Genomic DNA, 15155 nt, shown 5'->3' with positions numbered 1-15155 from the left:
TCAGGAGCCAAAGGGAACGCCCAGTGAATGAGTGCTCGGGCCGCCGCATCTGCAGCTTCGTTTCCTGCTAGGCCCTGATGGCCCGGAGTCCAAACCAGACAGCGGGGTGTAGGATCGGTATCCAGGCTGCAGTTGCTTAGTATTCGTTCAGCTAGTGGAGTTACCCAGCCAGCCTCATAATTGCGACATGCCGAACGCGAGTCTGTTATTATGTGTTTGGATTTTGAATCAGAAGCAGCTAGGGCGATGGCAACCTCTTCAGCTTGTGTTGTGCCTGGGGATCGAAAGGAAAGCCCATCCACCTGTATTTCTTGATGTATGACCGCGGTCGTGTACCACCTCCCGTGGGTAGGCCCAGCTACATCTACGTAAAAGACACCATGTTTGTTGCCTTAGTGGTGCGCTAAGGCTTCCGCCCTAGCCTGACGACAACCACTATGATCCTCCTTGTCCATCTTAGTGGGGAGGGGTCGAACTCTGACGGCGCGTCTCCAGAGTTCGGGCACTCGGACCCACTCCTGAATGTGAAAATCATGTTGGATGTGAAGGCGGGCTAGCAAGTGCCGACCTGACTTCGTTTGGGCTAGCCTCGTGTATTGATTTGTGAGATGGGCTTCCTTGAGTTCCTGAAAAGTGTTCACCACTCCCAATGCGAGAAGTCTCGCATTGGAGGTGGATACAGGAAGGTCAAGTGCCCTCTTCATCATTTTGCGGAGTATTACCTCAACTTTGTCTTCGTCGTGTTTCCGCAAGGGTAGATAAGGGACCGAATAGAGGATTCGGCTGATTACGAAAGCATGGGCCAGCCGCACAGCATCCCTGCTTCGCAAACTCCTCTCTTGTTGGAGACGCGACGGACCATACGGCCTACTTGGTCTCCAACTTTTCGGAGTTTGTGCAATGTTGTGTCTACTCTTCTTTGGCTATGGATGAAGAGCCCGAGTATTCGAATCTCTTTGGCCTCGTGTATGGGGCCACTTGTTAAGGAGAGATGTATTTGGGTAGTGTCCTTAGGGGATGCCCTAAGGTGCACAAATTCAGACTTGTTGGGTGCTCATTGGAGACCACATTGCCCTGCGTAGCGATCCACTACGTGAGCGGCTGTTTGGAGGCATTCCTCCATGCGCCCTAAGTGTCGCTCTGTGGCCCAGATCGTGATATCATCGGCATACAGCGCATGCCGTATGCCTTCGATACCATTCAACTTGTCTGGGAGATGGAGCATCGCCAAATTAAAGAGTAGGGGGGATAGCACCGCGCCTTGTGGTGTCCCCCGCGTACCCATTTGATACGGACCAAATTCTTCCTCTTGGATTCTGATTAGAGCGGCTCGATCGGTCAGGAAGTCTTTTATATAGTTGAAAGTGTTGCGGCCACAGTTGGTTTCATTGAGGTGTGTCAGTATGATGGGAGGCGCTGCTGTCGCGCGCTATCTAGGGTGCCTCAATGCCAGCGCCGGGGTGGAGACAACTTCAGCGGCTCCGCCATATGGAATCCCACGGGATCAGCGGCGCTAGCGTTTGTAACGGCGCCGTTAATGATCTAGGCGCGCTTCAAAGTGCTTTAACTTGAACGGCCTTTTGCAGCGAAAGCTACACTGGGTTACCAGTCGAGCATTTCGCGGTACATGGGAGAGGACAGTTGTAATTCAATATGACGGCGTCACTTCAGTTGTCTCCACCCGGGAACGGCGGCGCTGGCATTGAGGCACTCTAGCGCTATCTAGGGTGCCTCGATACGTGCGCTCCCGCTCAGGGTGAGCACATCTGCGTCGTCTGCTACGGCGGCCGCCATTTTCGCTCCCGCGGCATGCAGGTTTCCTTCTCGTGGGAGGCGGGCTGCTCGCTTCTCGCTTGCCGCGGGCGCTTAAAATAATAAAAATAAGGAGTCTTGCGATGCGCTTCTGTTACGATGAGAATAGAATACTAAATTTTGTTGGAGAGCCTTCTGCTTTTAAAAACGGGACAAGCAGCAGCCAACATCAAGGCGTCGACGGTAACAAGGAAAGCGGGTATGCAAGATCTGCACCAATTATATCAGTGAAGCTTGTCTCGAATCTATCGCTATAGTTCAAAACCTATCTCTAATTATGCACTGACCCCGTTGGTGCGTCTAAACAGCACTCAACCCCAACATATATTTGCGTCGTCAGCTAGCTTACTCGCGTCAAGCTACCATCCTCCTGGAAAATAATAATAATAATTTGTTTTTGGGGGGAAAGGAAATGACGCAGTATCCGTCTCATATATCGTTGGACACCTGAACCGCGCCGTAAGGGAAGGGATAAAGGAGGGAGTGAAAGAAGAAAGGAAGAAGAGGTGCCGTAGTGGAGGGCTCCGGAATAATTTCGACCACCTGGGGATCTTTAACGTGCACTGACATCGCACAGCACACGGGCGCCTTAGCGTTTTTCCTCCATAAAAACGCAGCCGCCGCGGTCGGTTTCGAACCCGGGAACTCCGGATCAGTAGTCGAGCGCCCTAACCACTGAGCCACCGCGGCGGGGTAACCTAGAGAAGGAGAGGGAAAAAATTCCTGAAAACTTTATTTACCGAGTTTTGCGATAGATTACGATGGTGGGAACCGTTACTAAGCAGAGGAGCATGCAATAAAAAGTTTTGAGCCGCTTTTAAAATGAGTTAAATCTCGATGACGGTTATGTCAAAGCATATTCTTCATACCACCGCGGGTATTGACAGACCTATTAGTGCTGTCCTTCCTACGCATGTTTAATCTCCGGGCGAACAGAACGCTCTAAAAAACAAACCACTGCTTGGAGGGGGGAGCTTGAAAATTTATTTTAGAGCACACCACCCTCAATTGAAATTATTTAATTCTGCTAACTTATTTCGTAGTTAACTTCAAATTAACAAGCTTAATATATTGCTGGAACGCAACGGGTGATTTCTGTCCAAGCTTGTAGGGCGTTCTTTTTTTTAAATTTTGGCTATGAATGTCCCAAGACAAGTGAGTGCAATGGATGGGTAAGAAACTGAGCAGACGCGGTCAATGACACAGTGTCTTGGTTTCGCACGTGTTGAAGAACCAAAGATTATCAGCAACGGTAATAAAATATAAGCGCTTGCCTGTTCAGCTCGGTATACCTAGATGAACACAAACTCATACGCAAGCAAACATGAAATCACTTATTCAGTGGTTATTAAAATACAATAAAGTAACCAATATTTCTGTTAATGGGAACGTGAACATTATTGGCCTTTTTCAAAGTAGACATCTGCGTTAAATAGATGACTGTAATTGACATAACAGTTGTGCCTGCATATATACATAGATGAAGAATTCAGGCTTCGAAGCTAAACTTTCTCGGAACTTCATATTCTGGCTCTGTTACACAAGGCTGACTCCAGCACAAGTTTTACTTCCGTGGCCACTAGAATGAGGGCTCAAAATGTGGCGAAGATGAATTCCGGAGCCTCGCTCTGGCATACGCAGCAGTCAACATTTTTCTTATTCGCTTTTTGTGAGCCATGCAAGTCTTTACAGAGCGCTTGTCTATCTCTTCAAAATATGCGACCAAAGAACGAAGTGGCGACTTCATGGTGAAAAATGGGCCGGTACACCATGAATTTACGGCTTTAAGATGCTCTTCATAGTTTTTCGGTGTTTTCATTACATCCCTGCTTGGATATATGAGGTTTTGTCGATCCCTGGCGTATTCCTTGAGTGCAGTGAGGGAAGCATACTCATCGTCAGGGTTGCCAAGGAGAGCAGCCTTGCACTGCGCGCAAGTTATGAATTTTAGAATTCCTTTCAAAATAAAACCGCCAAGGTAAAACAAGATACGGCACTCGGCTGACGTGAGCTCTTCAATGAACAGGATTTTCGAATCATTGATTTCTTCGACTTCGTTTTCTGTACCTTCTTTCTTGGCGTGTGCAAGCAGATCGACAAAGTATTCACGGTCACCAAGTCCGTAACTTGTCGACCTGGGAGTATGAAGAAAGTTGCTGACGTTGATGAGTCGAAGTGCACACTAAGTCGTACGCAGTGGGCACTGGCTTCATGAGCCGCACCACAAAAATAAAGGTTTTCTAGGCAGTCTTGCAATAGCCTGCTCGTCAGAAAAAATTCATACCTTTCACTGTCAAGAAGCACTTCTTGAAGGCGAAGAACAGCCGTTGTTGCAATTAGGATCCCTGCTCGCGATGGCTTCCACTGAGATCCAGTGCCCATTTTCAGTTCTGTTATCTTGTCTATTGCCATACGCAGTGTGTCGAAAGCGGCATATTTAGTCATGTTTCTGCGGCTTAGCGCCATGGTGGAATGACGCGAAGACATAAGGGCGTACCATCTAGAAGCGAGGTCCATAAACCACGCTGTTGTTTCGGCATCTGGTTCAATCGCTTTTTCTTTTATTAGGAACCGAATGGCTGGCGGGGATTCGCGGAAGAGCTGGACAGCGACTCCGACTTTTATCTTGGTGAAGTGTCCACCACTAATGTGGATTTCTGATAAATTTGGTGCTACCTTAAGTTTATTGCCAGCGTCATAGTCCAAGACGGCCTGTGCATGCTCTAGTTTCACCTTCGAGAAAGTCAATCCGTTCTTGTTTACTGTAGCATCACTAAGCGTGAAAACTTTAGAGCTTAGAAGCACTCCTTTCAGGTTCTTAAAGACATGTGCTGGGTCATAGATGAAAAACGTTCCTTCCCGTCTAAGGTTGGGTGGAATATTGAACACGAAGTTGTCGAATAGCGGTGACTCGAAAAGCCAAATTCTCTCCACATAGCGCTGTTTTCTGCACCCATGTCGCAGGTGACTACCCGTACTCTTAGAGAAATCCGGCTGCATATCTGGACTATTTCCAGGACATATGTCTTGAGTACACAGCCGTAAACGTGCCTACCAGTAAAATCATAGGCTATCACTTGCTTCCATCTTTGGTTTACCCCACCTAGCGTAAACACCAAAGCATGGTTGGCTGCCTCTTCAGTCTTCGATGGCAAGGTCGTTCCTCCCAAAAGCACGTCTTCTCCACGGTCGAGTTCAAATCCGGGTGTTATCTCCAATTCATCTAGAAAGAAAACACAGTCTTTTTCCGCGTCCTCCATTCCCACTGCATTCGACCTCATTACGTCGATCACTTCATGCCGGATACCTGGCAGAAACTTCAGGCTCTGAATTCTTCTTGCTAACGTTCTGCTTGATAAGAGAGGGTAGCCAATCTTTATAAAGCGTTTCATACTCAGTGGTTCCACAAGCAAATTTAATTTTTAGGCCTTGCTTTACTGTTTGCGCTGACCATGAATTACCACGATTGTTGTTCCGAGAAAGGGCACGAATTTGGTCTTGATTAAAAACTTCGTATTTCGTGAGAAATTAGCTGCCTCTTTCTGCACCTTGCGATTTTGCTTCTGTAGTTTTTTGACATTGTTCTTAGATTCTTTGTGGTGTTGTTTCAGCTTATTATTGGCTCCTGTGAGATCTACTATCTTCTTCTTCAGCTCTGCTACCTCAGAATCAAAGGGTTGGGTCGCACGAACCACTGCAGTTTCTTGAGGCCGTACATCCGTGGTGGTCGAAGTTGCTCACTAGAATTGCTGCTTGCTGTGTCCACCAATGTCTCATTTATCACTCCGTCAGACGATGAATCTGCTGGAAGATATTCTTGCGTGTTTAAAGGAAGGACGTTTCTCACTTCTGGTGAAGAACTTTGTGCGGCAGCGTCATCACTGAGTAATGCAGGCACATGCACACTTCGGTCCCTTGGTGGCCTTCGCTCTTTAGCAAGTTCTGGAAGCAGATAAATAAGCGAAAATAGAACATTACATATTTAAAATAGTTGTCTTTTTGAAAAACTCCGAAAGTAAGCTTTTCTGCATTGCAAAAAACCCTTCACCATGGCGGCCCATCCTAAACGTCACGTGCAGCTGTTTTTCACACCCTTCAACAAAAGGAGTGGCTAGGAAAAGCTGGTGCTAATCCCTTTATTCCGACAGGGGGTGGTGGTGGAAACTTTATTACACACAGGGGAGTTTAGGACGCGCAGGTCCTTGGGCCCGCGCACAGCCCCACTGCACTCAAACGTTCATGTCCCGGAGGCTCATGACGGTGCCAGCCCGGCCTGTGGCGATGGCTTGCTTGGCCGGGTCCTCGGAGAGCAGTAGGGTCTCCCAAGCCTCCCAAGTGGTAAGGTGCTCCAGGCCCCGTGGGGGAGGATCCGCCGGGCAGAGGAAAAGGATATGATCGAGAGTGGATTTGGGGTGGTGGAAGAGGGTACAGGAGGGGTTTGTGTGGACTTGGTGATAGCGCGAGTGCATATAAGGGAAGAGTAAGGTGCGTGTTTGAAGCCGCCTCCAAAGTGTCTGATGGTAATTGTCCAGGGAGGGATGCGGTGGGGGGTACAGCCGACGCTCGGCTTTGCAGACCTGCGTCAGTTCACTGAACGAATGCATGCGCTCCCGTGAGTACCCCCGATCGGAGGCCGCCGGTGCCCGGTTGAGAGAACCTCGGGCTAAAGCGTTGGCAGCCTCGTTTCCGAGATTCCCGGAGTGGGCAGGCATCCATATGAGCTCCATGTGGCTGGGCGGGTGTGCGGCGAGGGAGTTCAATATGCGAAATGCAGGGACGTGAACTCTCCCGCGGTCGAAATTTAGTATGGCAGTTTTAGAGTCCGATAGTATATACCGGGCCTCCGTGCGCGTGATGGCTATGGCAATAGCGGCCTCTTCAGCCTCCTCCGAAGTGGCAGTGGGGGATATGTGAAGGGTGGCAATCGGTTGTAGGGAGGGGTTCGTGATGGCTGCAACCGCGTCCTCGTCTGTGCATGCGGCATCCACCCAAACGGCATCCGGTTCCATGCCAGTGTTTCTGGAGCGCCCATGCGCGAGCTCTGCGGCGGGGTTCGTGGTAGTTGGGGTGCATGTTTTTAGGGAGAGGTTTAACAAGTAGTTTAACAAGTAGCTCCCGGTTAACAAGTAACCGGGAGCTCATTGGGGTCCGTGGCTGGTATCCTGATGCCGGGGGTGTGTAGGATGCGTCTGGTGGTGGTGGTTCTCGTGAGACGTATGTATTTTGTCTGTCGGTGGGCCTCGATAAGCTCACCTATCGTGTTGTGTAGGCCTGGGTGGAGGAGTTTTTCGGTGGAGGTATTTAGGGGTAGCTGTAGTTCTGTCTTAATTGCTGTTCGGATCATGGCATCCAGGGTGGAGGTCTCTGTGGCCTGGAGTTTTAGGTAGGGGAGCGTGAGGAGGAAGCGGCTGAGGACGAAGGCATGAATAAGACGACATAGGTCATGCTGCTTCATGCCCCGGTGATGTCCAGAATCTCGGCGGATTAGGTGGGATATCGACACCGCCGTCTGCTTGAGTTTATGGATGGTGAGAGTGTTTTTCCCGTTGTTCTGGATCTGGAGGCCCAGTACCCGGAGAGTATGTACCTCCGGGATGCACCGGTTTTCCAGTTTCACGGTTATGGGGGCTGTGGGGCTGTTTCGGGTTGTGGGGCGGAGTATGAGGAGCTCCGACTCCTCCGGACAGCATGAGAGACCGATAATCCGCGCATGCGCGTCGTGTAAAGGAAAGGAACGCGGCATTGTTCAGGCTATATATGTCGGCAGCACTGTACCTTTTTTTTTTACCTCAAAGCTGGTTTGGCGGCCAGGGTGAAGGAATTCTGTTGTGCCAAGAAGCTGACCTCCAAATTTTGAAAAAGGTCCATAGAAGACGCACCAGAAAATTTACTATGCTTGCACACCAACCACCTCCTCACTCAACATTTTCAAATATAGACGACGAGGCGATAAGGAGCATGGCAACAATCACCAAGGTTAAAAGGTACCTTACCTCTGAATGGGAACACCGTTGGGACAGCATTGGGCTTGAGCTTCTTCCATCCGTCCGCGCGGTTTTGTTCGAAGCTCTTGTCTTCGAAATGATCCTGCAGATGACTTTTTATCTCAATTAGCCCCACATTTCCTGCTCCAGAATGAAAACAATGAACAAAGCACGCAAGAAAACATAGTCCAAATATATAAGTCAAATTACTGTAATGAGCGCCTCAATCTGCACATAACATATTCTGTTAATCTCATTTACTGACCTAATGCGGCGTCGTTGGACGAAGCATCGGGCTAACAGTCAGTGCACGCTACTCAACGCAGCATACCTGTCAAAAACTAAAAAAATCGTAAGTAAATTAATTCGTATTGACTCCTAGACGGCCAAGATGCAGAGTAATTGCAACAGCGTATGTGCTCTCGCTTGTTCTCGTCCTCTGTGCCTTGATTCGTGCCGGTCACGATTCGCTGACAAGCGCCTCGTAAAGGCAATTATTTTCTAATGAACAGAAGCGGCGAAAGCACGTTTTGTATGCAATCACGAGAAAAACCTTTGTGACATGCAATTTCGGATGCAAACAGGCAAGCGACAGGCAATGGCCGGTTCGGCGCTGAAGTGTGCCTTTTTTTACGCCGAGCAAAACGAATAGTGCGGAAATGACATCTGACCAAGAAAAATGTTGTGCTACGCTTAGCTGGCTAAACGCAAAAGCGGTAAATCGCAACAAAAACAGCACTGAACCAACATGCGGCACTTACATTACAGACACATGAGGAGTTCGTCGGTTGCCACTTGTCACGCTTGATCCGGACCCGCCACAGAAGCCTCCTTTTCGAGTCTCTTGGAAAATGTAGCATCCTCTAACCATCTCTCGAATGGTTGGAGCCCTGAGGAACACAACATCCAGGCACTGCACGGCGATGAAAGTAGCGCGAACGCAGGCACGCAGCAGTTACGCCCGCACGTCAGTAGAGCGGCGAGGTCGACGCAGGGAACGCAATGGCGGAGGGAGCGCGCTAAAACCGGTTTAGGCGGCGTCCAGTGGTTCTAAGGGTGACTTCACACTAAGCGGGGACGCGGGCATCGAGGCACCCTAGCGCTTTCTGTTGGGGCAGTGGCACATTGCGAGGAGGAGAAGGAGGGATTTTTCACTCCTCTCTGCGCCCGAACGAGACGAGCGGGAGGCGCTGCCGTCGCGTGCTCTCTTTTGGGGCAGTGGGGTACATTGCGAGGCGCAGGATTTTTCGCTCACGGCCAACGCCGCCGACGCCGACACCGGCTTTTCTGCTACACGAGCTCCTTAACGCCGCCGCCTAATAATTAGCTGCGGTTAAACTACTGCTGAATCTAGTTAAAGAGCGAAAGCTGCAGTGTATCGGATAAGTAGACGTGGCTTGGCCGGTAACGTTGAGTGCGTTCCGCACACTGGATAGGCAACGCGCCTACCCTGGCAGGTTGTGGTCAAATTAATGGTTGATCGCGAGAGATTGGTCATCCAATGAACGCTGCGGCTTAGTGGCTTAGCTCGGCTATGCCAGGATATACGTAGCGAAAGCTCAGGCATGGCATGGTTAGCCTTGGTTAATCTTGATTGCAAGTCCAGGTTAGTCTGGTTGTCTAGGTATGTTGTCACATTAAAGACGACAGAACTGTGGCTGCGGCGCACGCGAGCTCTCCTTTTCAATCCCCCGACATGTTATCAGGCATGCGACGGAGCTGACGAAGCGAGCGGAGGCGAGCGCAACGACGAGGAACGTGGTGTGACGTCATACCAAACGGCGGCGGAGGCGAGCCGCACGGTGTGACGTCATGTCAGATGGCGTGGCGAGCAAGCAAAGCACAGCATATCTTGGTGGACACCCGAACCGCGCAGTAAAGGAAGGGATAAAGGAGAGAGGTAAAGAAGAACGACAAAGCTGAAAGTTGCATTTTGAGGGAAGGCGCGGCTGTGGTTCGGTTCTACTAGTGGCGCAAGCGCAGTTGTGACTAGGAAGCGAGAGAGAGAAATGCTCCGTGTGTCGTCACTGCTCGTCGAGCATGCGCAGCACGGCTCTCCAGGAATGACGCTAAACTGCTCAACATGTGGCCTGTAAGGCTTTCGCTTTAAAAACCTTCCAGGGTGGTGCCCTACTGGTGGACTCACTAAACACAAATCAACCCAGATGGGTGTTTTCGGCTTGTCATCTAGCGGCCTCCCTAATCGAGGTTCGAAATACACCGTTAGATTTCGAGTAGATTTCCACACCAAAAAATACGGAGCGCTTGCGCTTGGCAACGGGAACAGATTTGGTGTAGATTTTAACACCAAAAAATACAAAGCACTTGCGGTTGACAATAGGAGCAGATTTGGTGTAGATTTTTACACCAAAAAACACGGAGCACTTGCGGTTAGCAATGGGAGGTTTCAACCGCGGCGATACGCTGAGCGGTGGCTGCGGCGTCGTGTATATGCTGCCGCCAAGATTTCGCAACGCCTGCATCCAGGAGGGGTTACGACAGCGGTCCGCTTTTCTATACGGCACTTTCGCTCTTTCTTACGACGCTACTCGAAATGGTATAAATATAGACGGAACTGGGCTATTTCGTTATACCACAGCAATTAGGTTCGAATGCGCTTTGAAATCAAGAACAAAGCCCAATCGAGCCTCAAAGGCGAGATATACGGACTAGCACCGATCCGTTCATATCGTTAAGAAGTAGTACTGTAAGGAACAGGGCAAAAACGCTGGATAAAAAAGTTCACCGGGCCGCTGTCTTCACCTCCTCCTCCTGGATGCCTGCGTGGCAAGATCGTGGCGCCATACATACACACGACTTCGCAGCCACGTCGGCGGCGGCGGCAAGGAAACCTCTTTGATCTGACTACGCTGTGTATACGGCACTTCGGTAAAAAATACGCGAGCCGTGGCTCTGGCGTTAGCCGAACGAATCTTGTTTGGGTGGTCCACAATGGGCAAGAAAAGCTGAGTTGGGGAGACGACAGGCAATGAAACTGAAAACAACACCGTAGTAACGCATCTACTTACCACCATCTTGCAACACATCATTTTCCATTCTTCTCGTTAAAGTTTACTGTCTCTCCACTGTGGTCCGAAAACCGAATTCCTGAAGTTAAATATCCTGAACAGTGCACAAAGAAAGCACCTGCGGGCAGCTCCACATTGGACAAATAATGTTTGCTATCTCTCTGCCCTAAGGAATTTTTAAGAATAATACTCTTGAATATAGTATGCTTAAAATCCGGTGATTACTGTCCCTTAATTTTGCAGTCCATAATGGTGGTTTTTAAAGAAAATTTTGAATGGCGTGCTTCACTCACGCATTTAAAATCCTTTTCGAGTACCATTTTCATCCAGTGTATGAATTCTCAAAGTCGCACTATAAGAGCAAAAGGATTCCCATAAGAACACACAAAAATATGATATATATTTTGTGCTCAGTTCTTTTATTTTCGAACAAAACAGAGTTGTTGGATTTTACCTACATAGTGCAAGGTAGTTGTGTATGTTAGCCATTTTTTCTCCATGACAGCTTTTTTAAGCACTTTACAAAAACATTTCTACCAGCACGTCCTCAAAACACTGTGTCCTCAAAGCATGATTTCACTTGTGCATGCAAGGTATTATCATTCCATTTGATGTTTGATAACACTGAATTACACACACCGCTGTTACAAATAACACTGCATTATCAAAAATGTCAGTCACTGAGCTACATATGTAAATGAAAAATGAACACCAGCAGCATTTAAAAGGCTGCTTAAGGATAACATGTCAAGCTTATTCAGTTGAAAAGAAATTAAAGAGTCCGTGTAAAGTAATAAACCAAACGTGAGTAAGATCCGTAGATTGCATTTTACATTTCTCTAAAACAGAAGACAATAAACAAGATTTCCGGCCACAATTTTTGGAAAGGTATTAGAGATAGGGACGAACTTGAAATGACCACCTAAAATTAATCAAAACGATATAATTGCACATCGTGAAAGATCATGCAGAGACGACTTCAGCACTTGTTCCCTGCACTTCAGTCTAGCTGGTGCAGTCAGATAAGTAAAAAAATGTTAGGTACAAGACAACACAACTTCCTTAAACTCAGCGAATCGTTTCCTGTACCTAATTTTAACATGTAGATCTACAAACAAAAGTAAACAATACGAAACAGACATTTTAAAGCAGCACACTTAATCTACACCAAATTATCACAGGTATACAACCTCCAACTTTGGTGTTTCTTCTTAGAAACACATAGGACAAACTTAACCTTAAAAAAAGTGTAAAATACATTCACTTGAATATACATTCACATAAAAACATCATAAAACAAACCTTTATACTCATTATTTAGAAACCTATGCTCTAGAGGAAGTTTCTGAGACAGAAACATATACAGCCAACCATTTCAAGGAGCCTGTCGCTAATATAAAGTGCAGCACGCATACCTTATATGCAAAAAAGAATACAGAAGCAAGAATAAAAAATTACACTGAAAACACAAGCAAACATGGACACTTGCGCCTCAATCTAACGAACAAATAATGAATAATGCTCAGACACAATGAACGAGTCAGCCGGGTATTATATTGAATGGCGGCACCACAAGCAAAGAAAAAGACATGGACAAAGGGCAATGCAGTAACGGTACAGGCATTCTGTTTGATCGGGAGAAAACCATTCATCACCTTCACTTTATGACGAAGTGAAGAAAAATTCCAGGAAAGTTCCCATGGCAACTGATCAGACTAAGGACTGGTAATTCGGTGAATCAATAAATAATTGAATTTCTGAAGACCTGTGTCTAAGCGCATTTTTGTTCGAAAACTGAAATGTTCATCAAATCTGTAGTCTCTATGACATTTTTTCTTAGTGCAGTATATGTATAAATAATAAATAAATAAATTATAGCAACTGCATCATGTGGCAAAATGGGAAATCTATTACGAAACAGAAAAGTGACACAGTGCTGACAATGTTGCCAGGAAGCTGTCCAAGCAAGATGCAAAAAGAAAAAGACTATGACTAGCCCAGGTGAGGAGGAGAAAAACGGTGGGGTGATGACTGCTAGGGCCAATGCCATGTTGCTGTTCCTGTTTGTCATTTTTCTTTCCACGCTGCCACATAATACAAGTACTACATTTGTCAAAAGTTTATAGCCCAAGGAATTCACTTCTGCGGCTTGTTCTGCATCGCTAGCAATCCAGATCTCTTGAAGATACAGAAACTCTTGCCCTGACCACCGCGAATGCTAGGACATCCATGGACGCTATTACATGGCATAGAAGTTGAACCATTTGGCTGTTGTTTTATTGTTTTCCTATTGCTGCACTCAGGCTAACTGTATCATATAACATGTCAACATTGCTAAGATATAGCAGTGTGCTCCACTAGCAGTGTTCCAAACAATACTAAACAACTAGATATGTACAACGCCTACTGGCGGATAAAAGAGGCAGCTGCGAAGGAAAGATGAACTGGTTTTTAAGAACTGACGAGCTCAAGAGCATCAAAGAATGACTTATTTTGAGCCAAGATTACAAATTACGCTCAAGAAATGTCAGCATACAGTGTGCCTTCCTTATATTTTTCCACAAGGCACACCCAGCAGGCTGCAAACAGCAGAGACCCCACAGAAGTGACGAGGTTTTCACTACAAGGTGCTGGCCAATGAAGGAAAACTGCACCTTCATAGGTGAGGAGGCGTGGTGTAAGCACGTGGTCCTGCGAAATTAAAAATGAGATGTCACTGACATTACTAACACTTCTGGAAGAGCAAAAATACTGTCACGTTTAAGTCTCAGGCACATTGTCACTACAATGTCCTAGGAGTGAATTCATTTGGGGGTGGTCTCCACTCCCCAAGCGAGAAATTTTACATAGAAGAACCATATTCAACCCAGCTTTAATGAATAATGTCAAAGAAATTCAAGGTTCAAACACGTCGATAAAGGACTTATTTTTAAGGATAACGGCGACCAGGCTAATGCACTTGGAGCTACCAAAACTTTGTCTAGCTTCCACTTCACTGCCCACCACTATGTGCTGAAGCAGACTTTAGCCACAAGCTTTGTATCAATTTTTTTCATTCATGATTCGTTCATGATTAAAGAGGCACGACTGCACAGATGATTTACCCATCAGAGCCACGATTACATTTAGTGGGCCGCCACAATTATCCAAAAGATAAAAAAATAAATGGCCTCTACCAAAGATTCGAAAGCCATACTAGCTGTTGGGACGAAACATGTTCCAACAGTACGTTTTTAAGCGCAAGTTTCCCCAAAAATGGCAAAGGTGCCCTTATACCGTGTAAATTACATGGGCTTAAAGTTACAAAAAAACTGACACACACTGACCCCCAGTTTGATAAGGTAGAGTGAAAGCAATTCAGAGGCCCAAAAAAGATATAATATAAAGATTGAACACTCCCTCAAATACACATTGCTTGTTGCTCATATGAAAGTTCACAGCAATATTTTCAAGCAAGCTGACAATTTCTATGCAGTATAAACACTGAATTTAGATGCAAATAGGTAGCTCAACTCTAGTGACCTGCCTAGCAGTGATGTACACATCAGCTGTAATAAAAGAAACTACGAAAGGCTATAATCTGCATGAAGTATAAGGCTTAAAATTTAGTACTTAATTACTCACAGAGAAAAACAGGCACTCACCTTGCGAATCCGGACAAAAATTATTAAACATTTCATAGGATATATGCGCCGGCGCTCAAGCGCTGGCGCATAATCATATAAAACGACCCATATACTAACAACAGGACCTTGATAATATTTTGACCTATTCCGCAGCACAATGCTCCAGCGCTCTAGACAAGCCTGCTCACGTCTTCATCGTACGACGCTATTTAAGACGAAAAACCACTTAACATAACACCGAGACAGATGTGAAAAGGCAGGGCTTCAAGGACATCCTCCCGGGCAGCCGTATCGAGGTAAAAACTTATCTCTCCCTGGTCACGGGCGCCGCAAAGCGAGCGCTTGTCTGGATCCGCTCACAACAGCGCCAAACCGCCATTAGCAGACCAAGCGAAGCGCAAGCACCACAAGCTCAGCCGTCGTTTGCGATATCCACTCCAGTGAACTCGGTTAAGTAGGCGTCTTTCCCTTCACTGTCGCACATCGAAAAGCAGCGGCGGCAAACGCACAGTTGTCGCTCACGATATCCGTTCCAAGAGAGGCTCCAGACAACCCGCCGTGCTCCATTCTGCGACGCAACTCGAGATGGCCCCGCTGGCGCTGCTAGGCCTAGCGCCGACGCCGCTTCGGTCACAGCGTCCGCACTCACGAGTCACTACTCTCTCGCCGTCTTTTGAATCTTGGCGCCGCCTGCTGTCGATTGC

Source organism: Amblyomma americanum, chromosome 4 (genome assembly GCF_052857255.1).
Source record: "Amblyomma americanum isolate KBUSLIRL-KWMA chromosome 4, ASM5285725v1, whole genome shotgun sequence".
In the NCBI taxonomy this organism is placed as follows: Eukaryota; Metazoa; Arthropoda; class Arachnida; order Ixodida; family Ixodidae; genus Amblyomma; species Amblyomma americanum.
The sequence above is the reverse complement of the archived record's forward strand: the minus strand, read 5'-3'. Positions refer to the sequence as shown.